Genomic DNA, 15,076 nt, shown 5'->3' with positions numbered 1-15,076 from the left:
GGAGGTGGGGTTTTTTTAGGATATGGTAACTCTTCTCACTGTCCCATTCTACCTGTTAAGTGTCGTTGTTAGTGTTTGAATTAAAGTGATGACCTGTTTCTTCCCCTAACGAGGCTGTCTTTTGCCTGTGACCATAATGGGTGAGATACTTCTCCCTGTCCTTATCTCGATTTATGAGCCTTTTGATTCATTTTCACCTTCCCAGCACTGCGGGGGGAAGGGGTGAGTGAATGGCTGCGTGGTGCTCAATTACCCTCTGGGATCAAACCAGGACAGGAACATAATCTAGCAAATAGACCTCTGTGAATGATTAGTTTTACGATCTAATTAATTCAGTCACATGCAGCCGATATAATTTCTAGATATACCAGATGCTGAACACTCAAAAGGCTAAACATAATACCACTAGTCTATGACTAAACTCATGAAAGTTAGAATCTATGCCTCTGCTGAAATACTTTGTTGCTTTCTACTGCAAGTGTCTGAAAGCAGAAGTGTGTATCAAGCGAAATATTTTATTTACCTCAGAACAATTTTGGGGGTTTGTTTTTTTGTTTTTTTTTTTTTTTTTAAGAATTTTTTGTGTGTGTTCCTGATTGATCTAAAGAAAAAACTTTGAACAATTAACAAGAACGCATTTGAACAATTACATACATTGATGAAAAGCCTTAATCCTAGAATAGAGCCTTGACCAATACTAGATTTCTATGTTTATGCTACAGAACAGAAAAATCATAAAATAAAGATTAAAACTCTGATGTTTTACTAGCTATTCCTTAACCCTGCAACACAAGATATTGTTTACAGGAACACATATGCTGCTCCCAGCACAATGGTCATTACTGGTTGCTATAAACAGTGTTTTGTAAAACAAAATTATTTTGTTTCTAAGTTCTAGATGAAGAGCTGAAAAAAGATACATTAGTATTATTCATGCTCCTTGGTGGGTACAGCTTGTTGTTGAGAAAATAGAAAAGCCATCATTTCATTATCTTATTGAATAAGTAATTACAAATCTTACATTGTTTAAATTTAACAAAAAAGGAACTTGTATCTCTGTAATAGATAGCAATGATATAAGCTATACGAAATATTTTAGTTTTTTATCGAAATAATAGGCAATAAACAAACATTTGATGTCTGTTGCATGAAAAGTTAATCTTACATACATAACCATCTATGATTCTCTAAAATTTTGCTAAACAGCAAAAATTTTAAATGCTGTTAGTGTTTTCATTATTTTTAAAAAGAAGATATTAGAAACTAGGCATCTTCTGTACAAAAAGAGCAGTTTAAACCTGCATATAAACGTTAGAAAAAAATGTTTAAAAGTTTCAAAATCTGACAAACTACTGGAAACCTTAGATAAAATATACATTTTTTTTAATAAGCTTAAATATTTTTAAGCTTAAACCTGAAGATTCTGTGATATGTTGGATACATCTAGGCCCATACCTTTTTCAGGAGATAAATTATGTGCCTTTTTAAACCTTTGTCTCTTCAGAAATTAACAGCTGAATGTCTTGGAAAGGTCATTTAAGAATCCAAGGGTGCGTCTGCCTGGTATGGTGAATTATTAAAAAGAACTAGCACTTAAAAATTAATTGTTCTAAATCATAAGATGGTGTCATCTTTTTTCATGAAGAGAGACAAATAGTTGAAACATATTATGAAGGATTATTTGTTTCTGCTGGTTTTATAATCCTTCAAATTTTGCTTTCCTGGAAACAGAATTTGGTCCATGATTTTGCATTTTTTCTTTGAAGTTTTCGATATTGGCCTCTGTCAGAGAGAGTTGACTAGTCAAGATGAATCTCTAGTTTGAGCTAATGTAAGAATTATTTTTTATGTTCTCAGTGTCGCTGTTAGATGGTGTTAAAGGCTGGAGGAAGAATACAGGAAAAACAATAAAGGAAAAAAAAAGATTATTGTAACTGGGTTACATGTCAGAAGCCAAAAAACTAACAACCCCATATATCAAGATATCCAAGGGCAAGATAATTGGGGAGTACATCTTGCAGTTAAGGAAAATCTTAAGTGGTAAAACCAGACTACAAGGAGGTCACTTGAGTATTCTAAAATCTGAGGCTAAATTATTAGGTATAAAACTAAATCAGAAGTGAACAAAGCACAATTTAGATTAAAAACAAGCAACCAAAAACTTTCCACAAAGGTTAACTATGATCAAGACTTGTTTATGTTATACCTGATGAATGTGAACAGGGAAGGAACCACAGGAATATCTTTCTGAGCCTTTAGCGCTAATAAATTGCAATCTTAAAATTTAAAAATGTGAAAGAGAAAATGATGTTAACACCTAACAACATCATGTATTAATGAATTGAGCTGACATTTGGAAAAGAGTGGAATCAGTAACAAAATAGAATCATAAATCATAGAGACTAAATGTGCCAAGCCATCTCGATTTTTCTGGTACTGATACAATTGCAGAACTATGAGAAAGGCATGCAGGAGATCTATCTGGATTTCTCAAAATGTATTTGATGCTATGTCTCAGCATATCCTATGGGGAAATTAAATCAAATTGGTTTGGAGAGAAATACAATTAAATGAATCAAAAGATGTCTGTCTAACTCAGGAGAGGGTAATTATAAATAGTACCTCCATCTAGATGAAGAAATAATGTCCAGCACTGTTCCCCACAAATGCCCTTGGGGTCTTATTTTATCCAATATCTTTATCCTGAAAATTTATAAGAACAAGGATATAGTTACATTCACAATTACTGAGCACTTATCCCCTTGTTGGAAAAACCCCATACTATTATTCAAACCTTGACAACCCCATTGGTATCCACACTGCAGATCCTTGGGCAATAATCTTGGAGTGCCTCTCTGAAGTTGCAGTGTAGGCACGACAGGAATGTGTTATCCCATACACCTTGCTAGAGGCCAAGCAAGTTCTTGTGATCCCTGCATCACATTAACTGTGTGGTACAGATGACTACTTATGCCATGACAACCTTGAAAAAACCCACACTTTTCTTCCTGAAGAGGAAAAATAAGAGGATCCATGGCAGGATCCACCAGACAACTGACATTATCATCCCCACACACAACTGTACATACCTCATTATCTTGCAGACCAGTAAATTTCAGTATAATCTCCATTACTGAGAACAGGTGGCAGGCTGTGTCAGGTCCCAGGGGGTGACCGAGCCATCCTTGGCCCGAGAAGGGCTGAGCTGGGTTTACGAGGCACCCCGTGGCCAAGTGCCCATTGCCCAGCCTGCCTGAGCTCCATGTCTGCTGCTGGGCACATGGGGGTGGTGAAGCAGCTTTCACCCCTTCCCTGGGGACAGAGGAAAAGGCGTGGGTAAGAACAGGAAAATGTATATAAAAGAATGCAAGTAAGAATAGAAAGCAATTCCCACCATGAACCCCTGGATCCTGTTGGCAAAGACCTCAGGATGCTACCAACACATCTTATTTCACCACTCCCTCTTTCTTGTTGAGGAAGCCTGAATCTGCCAGCTTTGGGATTTTGATGAACTGTTATATTCACCAGAAGAGTGAATATAACACCAGAGAAAAGGGAACGGGGATTAATAAATTATTTTGTATAACACTTTCAAAGGTATTAATGAGGTTTTCCTGTGTTAATGTCAATTGTGAGTGCTAGTATTACTTTAATTGGACTAATAATTTGGCCTATGGGACTGCTAAAACATTAATTTGGTTAAAAATAAAATTCCTAGCTTCATATAGATAGTGTGCTCCCCCTTGCCCACAACAAGATTTGAGTACAACAGCCTCATACTCTTGCTGCAAACAACCTCTGAAATTGACATTACTGCCTGGGCTGGGCTTCGCTACTTGGTGGAATTGGGTATGGAGGCAGTGTTTAGTAAGTCCTTCTGCCTAGATTTGCAATGTTCTAAGGCTGAAAACAGCTGTAAGGTATACAAATATGCACTTCAGTTGGCAGAAACTGACATACACTGGTCAAGGTCATCCAAGATTCAACATTTCTAGGACTATATATTAACATTCTGAGAAAGTATTTTTCCTGAAAGGTACCCTGTTGCAACTGTTTGTGGAGTAAGACCGTCAGATTGTCATGTCTTCCTCTCTTCAGTACCATACACCAACATGCACCTAGGCTTGCATGGCACTCAGAACTGGGGATATGCAACAAGGAGATATTCTTAGCTTTTCCATAGTAGCTATGATCAGTGGATTCATGCACAGATGTGTGATTTTTGTTTCTGCCAGTGGCAGACAGTCAACTTCTTAATAACTGTGGAACCCATTTACCTCTTTCAGTTTTAAGCAGAAAAATTTGTTTGAACAGTCTCTGCCACTTACGCATCCTTTTAAAATTTAGAATAATCCATGGAGGGAGAGCGAAAGGAAGGATTTAACTAATGGGCTGCCCCATGCACTAGTCCTTCCCCTGCTGACTAATCCAGGACAGACTCTTCAGTCCTCCCACTGTCCCTTTTCATTTCTTCTCTGTAACCAAATGCTGCTTTGGATCATTTCTTCCCATTTCTCATCTGTCTGTTGCCAAATGATGATGTCACTCTGCTGTCCCTTCAAGTTCAGGCTCTCCAGGAGGAGATGGTCACTAAGTTAATATTATATAAAAAAATTCAGCTTCCTGCAACCCATCTTCAAGAATCACTTCTCCACTCTACCCCAAAATTATCTTTCCTACTGCTGTGAGACTTCTTAAGGAACCTTATAATCCTGTAAGGATTTTTTATTACATCATTACAGTTTCCTCCAGGCAGACTCGCTTGATATTTATTTTCTACTGCTTCAGTTTCAGTTCTCTCTCTCTCCCCTAGTCTCTGCTCCTAATCTTCTGGTCTAAACCCTTTTCCTAAAGAAGTGTAAATGGGCTGTATCTCATATATCTGACAGGGCACTGCACTTATTTTGCTTAAAATGGCAGGGACATGTGCAGAAACAGTGAATATGTAACCTTTAGAAATATTAGTGGAGTTCTTTACTCTTGTTGGAGTGTTTAATTTCAAGCATAGTTTATAATAGCCTTTTTTTTTTTTTTTTTTTTCAGAATAGTGTCACATTCTATAAATAGGGTCTAGAAGTAGAAGAAATCTTTTAAGTAAATATTAAAGATAAGATATCCTGAGGGTACATGTACAAAAACCTAGGAACCCTTTTTATGGCCTCCACCCTGCTGTTGATTCCTCTACAGAAAATGTTTCACAGATGTTAAGCAAGTGGAAACACTTAAATCTTCAGTAATAAGACAAATGTTCCTCTTTGCAGATAATGTATCATCGTGACTATCACAAGCCAGCCAAGGACAATAAAATATGCATAGAAAGGACAGCAAATTCTGATAGTCTACCCTGATTCCAAAACTTTAAAACTTAGTATGGCATTTATAAACAAGTTGCATACATTATTATGCAAATTTTTGAAAGATTATTTAAAAAGTTATTCTATCCTTTCTACATGTCCTGGTGTGTTTTCCTTTATTTTTTTAAGAAATTAGGCTATCCATTAATTTTTCACCCTAAATGTAAAAAATTATTACAACAGAATATTGCTTCATGGTGAATTCGCAGATTTATAATCACTTGAGGGGTCCAGAAGTCTAGCTGCAAATTTGCTTGGAATAAAAATAACACATGTTCTTTGCAAAATTCCTCATATCTATTTTTCAAACTGAATCTAAACTCCGTCTCATGTTCTCTTCCAACTAATGTCTTACATTCAAATTTTAGTCATTCTGAGTTGCTGGAAACTGTATAAAATAGATATATTTTTTGTTTTTTCCTTGAATACAAAAACTGTCTGTGAAACTGAAAAATAAAATTTTGCATTCTCCGGTGGTACGATTATGTTTTCCTCTTCTCTGCCTTGCTACTTCACTTCACATAGTGCCCCACAAATACTATATAAAACTTTTAAGAACCAAACTGTAGTTTCTTCCAAAGGAAACTGTCAAACTCAACTTCAAAACACTGAAGCAAGCATACAAATGCAGTCACAGAACAATGCATAACAATGTAACATTCTTTTAAGAGTGCCATGGAGAACACAAGTAAATTTGACTTAGCTGCACACAGTTGATACAACACCTGGATCTGCAATATTTAAAAAAAAGAGGATAAATCTCCCTTAAACATTTCTGTCTGATCCTTGAGTTTAACTTGTCCACATCATAACACAGCCACTTCAGGCCCCTTGTGGTATATAGTAACTTGCAAGCACAGACAGCATCAAATACTAAATTCATGTTAAATCCATAGGTCCCCAAAGAGAGTTTTTGCTTTCGGATTATTTCTTCCCCAGTTAGAGCACATTAGCAAATCCCAGTTAGCAGAAGTATCTAGATCTTCATTTGTGAAATAATGAAGCACAAATGCTGTCAAAACTCAAAGTGAGCTCTGTTTTCTTCCTTTGTTAGTCATGAATTTTATTTTCCTCACGCTGTTGTCAGGTGGGTTTCTTTCAACATCTCCCAGTTAAATTTTTACTCAGTTTGTTTGGTGTTTCATTTCATGTATTTTGAGAAGAAGCAAACTTTGGCTCCATTGCAAAGTTCTGCAAATTAACAAACTAGCTGAAAACAAGACCATTAATGATATCTGACTTGCATTAATTAGAAGTCATGAATTTTTTGATCACAACTATTGACTCAGTTAATAAGCTTACTTCCACAAATATTATATACCATATACAATGCTAGAAGGTAAAATAAATCTTTATTTTAATATATTCTGTATTGTAACTTTGTGACAGCCATACTATTTCTTCCCTCTGTCTTATCATCTACACACATTTATTGTAAGGAATTAGTCCAAGTTCCTTTTGCAAGAGTACAGTTTATTGGATATTATAGAGAGTTTTGTCTAAGCTGAGATCAGCTTTGCTTTGTCCACAATGAGGATCCAAAGGATTATTGCTGGGGGTATCACAACAGGGTAGAAGAGAAGGAAAAGGACCACTTTTATAAAATTTTGTGCAATGTAGTTATATTTACTTTCTATATTAGCAATGTTCACTGATGGTTTTGTACTTAGTTATGAAATTATGTAAATTTATGTGCTCTGAGCATTATATAATGGATTATTATACCTTCTAAAATATAAATCTAAAACCTTAAATGTCTTACAGAACAATCTCCCCATTATAGATCTGTATAATATTGTATTTACATTCTATCATTACTTCTCATTGTAATTATATGTATACAGCTTTAGAGAAGCTCAATTTCTTTTTCCTTCCTTCCTTTAGGTTATATTTAATTAGTTTAATTCCAACTCATGCCCTTCTGGCATCATCATTAACACAGACTTAGTATAATTAGCATTTTAATGTACAATAAATAATCCTGTACAAGTCAGTTTTTTACATTACTCCTTCCATTTTAACAACAAACCTATAAACCTCTTTTCCATTTATGTGCTAATTTTTTTCTTTTTTTTTTTTTTTTCCCAAGGATAACTGAGTACAGAGCAAAACACAGAAATATTAATTGAACATTCTTTCACTTATCAACTCATTTTGACCTTATTGCCCTTAGACCTTCACAGTATTTTATACTGTGTTCAATAGTAGCCATCAAACTGGTTGACTGAAGCATCTATTTGTAGCTGGTCCACTCCTGGTCTCCTAAAGGACTTTTAGGGATTTGAGCTCTTAGATTCTAAATTATTAGTTTACTTCATAAATTTACCCAGTTGTAAACCAAAGTATGGATTGAAAAAACTGGATGAACAAATACAAAAGATAATGAAATTGTTATGAAATTCAGAAAAATAGCAATGTTACAAATGGGCTTTTTAAATTTTATTATTTAAAATCATTATTTGCAGTCCATGGAAGTGCAGAGAAGGCTCAAAAGCTAAGATTTTTTTGAAAATGTAACTATACTTTTACTTCTGTCTTTCCACCTCCAAATCCACATACTGCAAATATTCAAACTGCAAGTAATGCTTTTAGAAGCTTTATGCCTTAATCCATAGGTCTCACTTAAAATCAATCCAACAAAATTCACAATAAACTTTTTGAAATAAAATAAGTCAGAGCACGTATAATTTCATCAAGTCTCTCTAAGAATAACCTTTACAATAAGAAGAATCTGTGGAAGCAAGAAGACGACAATGAAATCAAACAGAATTTCTACCTTTAAAAAATGACCTCAACACCAACAGACTTCAGAAGGATGTAAATGTTTTATAGTTAAGATCAAATTTTAACATTGAAGCTTAAATTCGTCAAAATAACATTAAATTTCACAGAGAAATTACTACCAAAATTATGCCACTTAAATAGAACAAACTAATTTTCATGTCAGAATGAGCTGTGACCTTTCAGAAATGAGTTAAGTGGGAAGTCCAGTTCCCAGCAGATAAGCAATCAAGGAAAGAAAGAAAGGAAAAAAAAAAAAAAAAAAGACCACCAGAGCTAGAAATACACTACTCATCATTTGTTGAGTGAATTTATTAGAATATACAGAGTATCTGGGAGAGATTGTGACAATTTATATTTCAAAAACTTAAAGCACCATTATACGCTTCTATATGATTCTATACTGCTTTTATTTTTTCATATGTCTGTTCTTGCATGGAGGGATGATTTGAAGGAGTTCCTTTGAGTTCAGGTTAATTTCTACCTCTGCTTTACTTTTTCTCCTCCTTCACCTTCTTTATGCTGTTTTTGTGTTTTCTGCAAATTTGTCTTTGACACGCACAATTCTGTGAATGCATGCATAATTCAATAACATTTAAGTTTCTTGAACTTTAGAATACAGAGCTATGCTATTATGCCTCAGTAATTTACTTTGCAAAACTGCTGGCACATAATTCTGTCATGTAATCCCTTTCTGTTAATTCTGTCTGTTGATAATTTCAGTTATTTTATACTGCCAATAAGTCACTGATGTTTATAACAGAGACTTTGCTATACATATTAGCTATGAAGAAAAATTAGCTTATGTGGAGTATCCATTTGAAAGTTGAAAACCATTCCAATATATGAAAACCTTCCATTTGGGCAGGAAATAACTTGGCATAGCTCCTTCATCTGTAAATTGGAAACACCATTACTGGTTTAAAAATATTACTGCTTTTTTAGATGCATCTACCTATTCTGATATGCTTTTACACTTTAGCAAATAAATAAGTGAAGAAAGGGGGATCTTTAATGTTTTTTACTAGACTGATAATTTGTGAAATTACCTGTAATTAATTTCAAAATATATATCAGAAGTTTTTTATGACTTACAAAGTTTCAAGTACTGACCTACAGTAGCTGGGCTGGCTGCAGTTTAAGTCTTGGTCTGTTTTCCATGTCATCCTTGATAAAGCTCCATTTACTATATCAGACTTCTAGAGGTTTTGCATATGTAGTAAAGATCCAGTTTTCTAGTAACCTGTACCTATGCACATTCTATAACTTCGAAGTAGGAAAAAAAAAAAGTCTGAAGAAAAAAAAAATTACTGCTTTCTTTTAGTCAGCAGGATGAAAATGAAGTTAGGCAGGAAGCAGATGTATTGAAAGAAAAATGTATATATTGTTCCATATTTTATATAAACAGAAAGAGTCACCTTCAATTTGTAAAGAAATACACTTATATTCTGAACAGACTTTGATCAGTCTGATTGAAAAATATGTCTGATGACACCCAGAGCAGATGCAGTAGAAGGAAAAGTATAATAAAAAGCTTGCCATACATGCATATAGATTGGAGACACAATAAAAACCCTAAGATGCTGGAAATTCTTCAGCGTGTAGGATAATAAAAAAAAGTTTCTACATCAATATCTTAACTGTATTTTATTTTTTGTTAGACAGAGAGGAAGATAATGGTCATGAAAAAACAATACTTACAGAGAAAAATATGAGATGATAACATTGACTCTAGGGAAAAATAGTTCTAATTAATTTTTGTTTTCTTCGTCTAATATATACTGACAAAGTCTCTGATGCAGTAGAATTGCATACACACACAAAAAAATACATGTTAACATATTTAAGCTTTGGGTTTTTCAATAATATATTCACCACTTTCCAGAGATGACCTTTTCAAATAATTTCAGTGGATTGCATCTACAAGAGATTTTATTTTCTTTGGGATTATGCATTTCTACAGGGAGAAAAAAAATTAAAAGGGGTGGTAGAAAAGGAAAAAGGAAAAAAAGTTGTCATTATTTTGAGTTTAAAAAATTTTATATCTGGTCCTTATGACAAAACACATTTCAGGAGGAAATAAGCAGAAAGGGAATGAAATGCAGAATATAAAATAAAAGTTTGATTTATTTTCATCAATGTCCAATTTTAGAATTTCTTAACTGTCAGCTGACTGGATGCTGGAACCATGATTTTATTTTCATTTCATTGTCATTTTGTACCAAACTTTCTGAACTTAAGAAAAAAAAAAAAAACAAACCAACTAAGAAAATGTGTTAGAAGTTCAGGGCTAAGAAACATGTTTAAGATCTTCACAACAAAGCTATTCCTTGTTAACTGTTTTGAGGATTGTCTTAAAGATCATATCAATAATAAAACTAAATAAGCTTTGGAAGAACAATAAGTAATTCATTCTATATTTTGAAAGTAGACTCATTAGTTATTTGTGTATTAGATAATAAATGTTATCTGAAAATTCCAAAGTACAAGTCTGAATCAAAAATTTGAACATTTTGTTTAAACACGTTTCTTCCATGGTTAATAAAAATAATTTCCCTTTATTAAAAAAATAATATTTTGCTTAAGGGGAAAAATATAGCTCTAAGAATGGTGTAAAATATGATTGTCTTAATTCCCTTGCTATTCTATTCAGTAATTCTTAAAAGCACAATAAATAACATACCCTGAAGAAGGAATCAGAAGCTGGTATTCTTTCACTGTTTTGCCTCCACTTTCAGAGTCAGGTTTCCTTTGTTTATTTTCTTTTTCAAGCCCCATGAGTCTCCCACTTTTGTCTAAACTATGGTCAATCCCAGGGGAAGAAGGCGGTCCCAGGCAGTGCTTCACAGAGGCTTAAGTAGGTCTAATATTCAAGTTTCCCACTTTTGGAATATCAGCTATAAATCCAAAGCTATTGTTCAAAAGCAGTGTCATAGTTTTTACTTTTACATGGCTATCCTCTTGCCTGGATGGTGCTAGCGCTGGGTATGTTTAAATTGCATAGGTTTTTCTGAGTTTATGAGCTATGAAGGAGGTTTAGCATTACTTCTGAATTTCAGCAGATAAAATTATCTTTCTTACATAAGAAATAGGTGAAGTAAAAGCAAATAATATATTGGAGGAAATCAAACACTTACTTATATTGTAAATATCTGTTTTGTTTAATTCCTAAGTGTTGGTATCATGAACCATAGATTAACAAACAATTTGTAATGGCACAAACCAATACTGTTATTAAAAAGAAAGAAACAAAAAAATCCTCTGCTCTCTTCCCATTCCTAGATACTTTTTCTCTTCTCTGTCCTTCCCCTTTTTGCCATTATAGGTTTCTGAAGACTTGCATAAGTCAAACTAGAGCATGAAAAAGAATAAACTTATTTTAAGATGGATCATCTTCCTCATCCATTTCTTTATGAAACTTCACCGAGCAGCAGCCTAGGCTGGCATAGTGATGGGACAAACATGGAGTCTTTCTGAAGCAGCACTGGTTTAAAACATCTGCGAACCTCAACTCAAGTACTGGGGCTATCAGAAAGAAGGGGAAAAAAAGGAGATATGTTACCAGACACATGCTATCAATACTTCTGCAAGTTTAAAATTTAAATTACTTTAGTAATGTCGTGGCTTAAGCTCAGAGGGCAACTGAGCACCATGCAGCTGCTCACACACTCCTCCCCCCTCAGGGATGGGGAGGAAAAAATAAAACAAAAGCCTCAGGAATCAAGACAAGGACAGAGAGAGATGACCATCAATTATGGTCACAAGCAAAAGACAGACTCAGACAAAAAAACTCAACAATTTAATTTGAACGAAAGGCAGACTTGATTGGGGAAGAAAAAAATTATTGATTTAATTTGAGCACCACCACCGCTACCACTTAATTTACTGATCAAACAGAGCAGAACAGTGAGAAATACAACCACATCTTAAAAACACCTTCCCCCCACCCCTCCCTTTTACCTGGGCTGAGCTTTGCTCCTGATTTCTCTACCTTCTCCTGCCTAGTGGTGCAGGGGAGCAGGCAGTGGGGATTGCGGTCAGTTCATCACCCATTGTTTCTGCCTCTCCTCATCCTCAGGGGAGGACTCCTCACACTCTTCCTCTGCTCTGGCACGGGGTCCCTCACATGGGAGACAGTCCTCCATGAACTTCCTCCAGTGTGAGTCCTTCCCACAGGCTGCAGCTCTTCCCAAACTGCTCCAGTGTGGAACCCTCCCACAGGCTGCAGCTCTACCCATGAACAGACTGCTCCAGTGGGGGCTTCTTGCCTCAGAGTCCCGGCCTTCTTTGGGTGCAGCCACCTGCTCCAGCGTGAGGTCCTTCACGGGCTGCAGGTGGGCATCTGCTCCACCGGTGACCTCCATGGGCTGCAGGGGCACAACCTGCCCTCTCAACAAGTGCACTCTTAAGAGGTGAGTGGAAGAGTGCACCTCCCCCCTTCTTTTCTTCCACTCACCTCAGTGTTTGCACAGGTATTTCTTTCACAACTCCTCCTCCTCCTCTCAGATTCACCTTCTTAAATATATTATCACAGAGGTGCAGCCACCATTGCTAATTGGCTCAGCCTTGACCAGAGGTGGGTCTGACTTGGAGCCGGGGGAGCTTTGAGAAGCTTCTCACAGGAGTCATCCCTGTGGCTCCTGCCCAATACAAGTAATTAAGACTACTTCGTCACAGGCTGAGACAATTGCCTTTTTTATTAATACTTTAAAATCCTGTTTTTAAAAAGGCAATGGTGTAACAATGTAATATGCAATAATAACACCGTTAACTAAAAACCATATTGCCACTATAATAATCAGTTATTGTCTAACTGCATTGTCATGATATGGGCCTTCTTAGTGAGATGGAAAACACAGAACTGCATTCAGTAGGTTGTTGTAAATGTACAACTACAGTTGTAAAATACAAACAACAGTTGGGATAGGTGCCAGATTGTCAGTCTTGCATAACTTTCGGTAAGGATGATTAAGTCTCATATCTGCACAAGAAACTACTGACTGCAACAGTGGATGCATGACAACTCCTATATTGCTAAAAACTTGATCTCTAGAAGAATCAACAGTCCTGAGATAAACACTGGACTATGTGTAGGACAACTGTTGAGGATTAAGTGTCTTGGTAAACAAGTCACAAAAGCCAGCATTCTGAGTGAACAAGCCTACACTACTCAATAAAGGGAATTATGTACCTTAAATTAGAGGAACAGGAAAAGATTTATTTTTCTACAAGCCGTGTTCACACAGGGCATCCCTTCTTTCCTCCATATAAAGATCCCAGAATCCTCTTCTGAACTAAACATTTCCAATTTTTGCTAGGGTCTTGTCCAAAATACAGCACCCCTGAAATCCCTAGGATACAACAGGTTTTAATGGAATTGTGTCATGAACAATCTGAATGAACCAGATTATAGACCATTCTCCTTCCCTACAGTCTTTCTCCTTTTTCTTCCCTTCTAACAAATTCTTCCCTCTGTAATTGCAACTCAGTGTTGAAAATACAAATATTGAACATTTACAAACTTCTCAAATTTCTTTTAGTAACCAAAAACATATGTATATGCACACACACATTTGCATTTCTAACCCCACCACAAAAAAAAAAAAAAAAAAAAAAAAAAAAAAAAAGGAGCAGGGAGTAACCCCTTGCCTTAAAGTACAGCACTAGGAAAAGAAGTTGTACTACCTTCCCTTTTACTCTTTATCATCCCCTCAGTCCCATCTTATTTGACAAATCAATTGCTGAATACACACGAAGGATTTTTATTCCTCCCTCTTCACCACTGCTACCTGAGGAGATTATTGAAAACTGCCTATCCAGTACAGATGTCCCAGCCAACAGATTATAAAATCTTATAACAAGGTATCATTACTCCTGTCCTAATTCCCTTTGCATAAAGGAGTTAATGGTTCATTGAACCAGAAAGGACAAACAGACTACAAAAGAGATCATACCAATCACTTAGAAGGAAGGAGACCTTGGTTCCAGTTTCAATTTCAAAGACCTTTATAAAACTTTAGTGAATAATATCAAGTACAGAAACAGTCCTTAATGAAATGTGTACAAGACACTGTGGTGGTGGTAACTGTAACAACATTTTAAAAGAGAAGAGTTAATAATATTATCAGTATTACTAGTTAAAATACTAATTTTTGTGCTTTTTTTTTTTTTCTACTTTAAAACACTACAAAGGCCAGATAAAAACTTTATTTATCTATTTTTAGTTTTAGCCTTGAAGAATATTACTTGGTTTTGTTGGTTTTTATTTGCATAAAATTTGTGAGATATTTAAAACAGTTGCTATTCAGAATATAACAGCTTTTTTAAAAAAGATATGTGCAATTGTAATTTTTTAATGATATATAGGTTGAAATAGTCCCTAGAAGAAGGAAAGTAACATTTATTATGATTTGTTTCTTGAGTAAGATGAGGTGTAGGACTGAAACTTTAGTGTTACTGACTTTAGCAAACTATTTCTTAAAATTCAGATTTACAGAAATCCCAAGCAAATATTCCCACAGGTGTGGGACTCCAGCTTTAAAAATTCTGTGTGATGTCTATAGTACAATTACCAGTGAAATCCACATTTACCTTAATATTTAATATTACTGCATGAAAATCAAGCCAGCTGCAGAAGAATTAAATTTCCATATTTTTTTTATATAATAGATAACAAAGTTAGTCTTTATGTTGGCATGACAAAATGATTAAGATTTTTAGATGGTTGGATTATAAAGTGACTAAAGCTGAGTTTTTTATAATAATGCACTGCTATATATCATAACCTTATATATATTTTATAAAGAAAAAGAGAAAAACTCTGACAGCTGATGTTTAAATCCCTTTAAACACCTTTCCATTTATGTTCAGTCTCCCAACTCCTTTAACAACCCAATTGAACCCAATCAGAACATTATATCTGCTTTTTTTTTTTTTTTTTA

This window comes from Strix uralensis, chromosome 2 (genome assembly GCF_047716275.1).
Source record: "Strix uralensis isolate ZFMK-TIS-50842 chromosome 2, bStrUra1, whole genome shotgun sequence".
Classification (NCBI taxonomy): Eukaryota; Metazoa; Chordata; class Aves; order Strigiformes; family Strigidae; genus Strix; species Strix uralensis.
Note: the sequence above shows the minus strand (reverse complement) of the source record.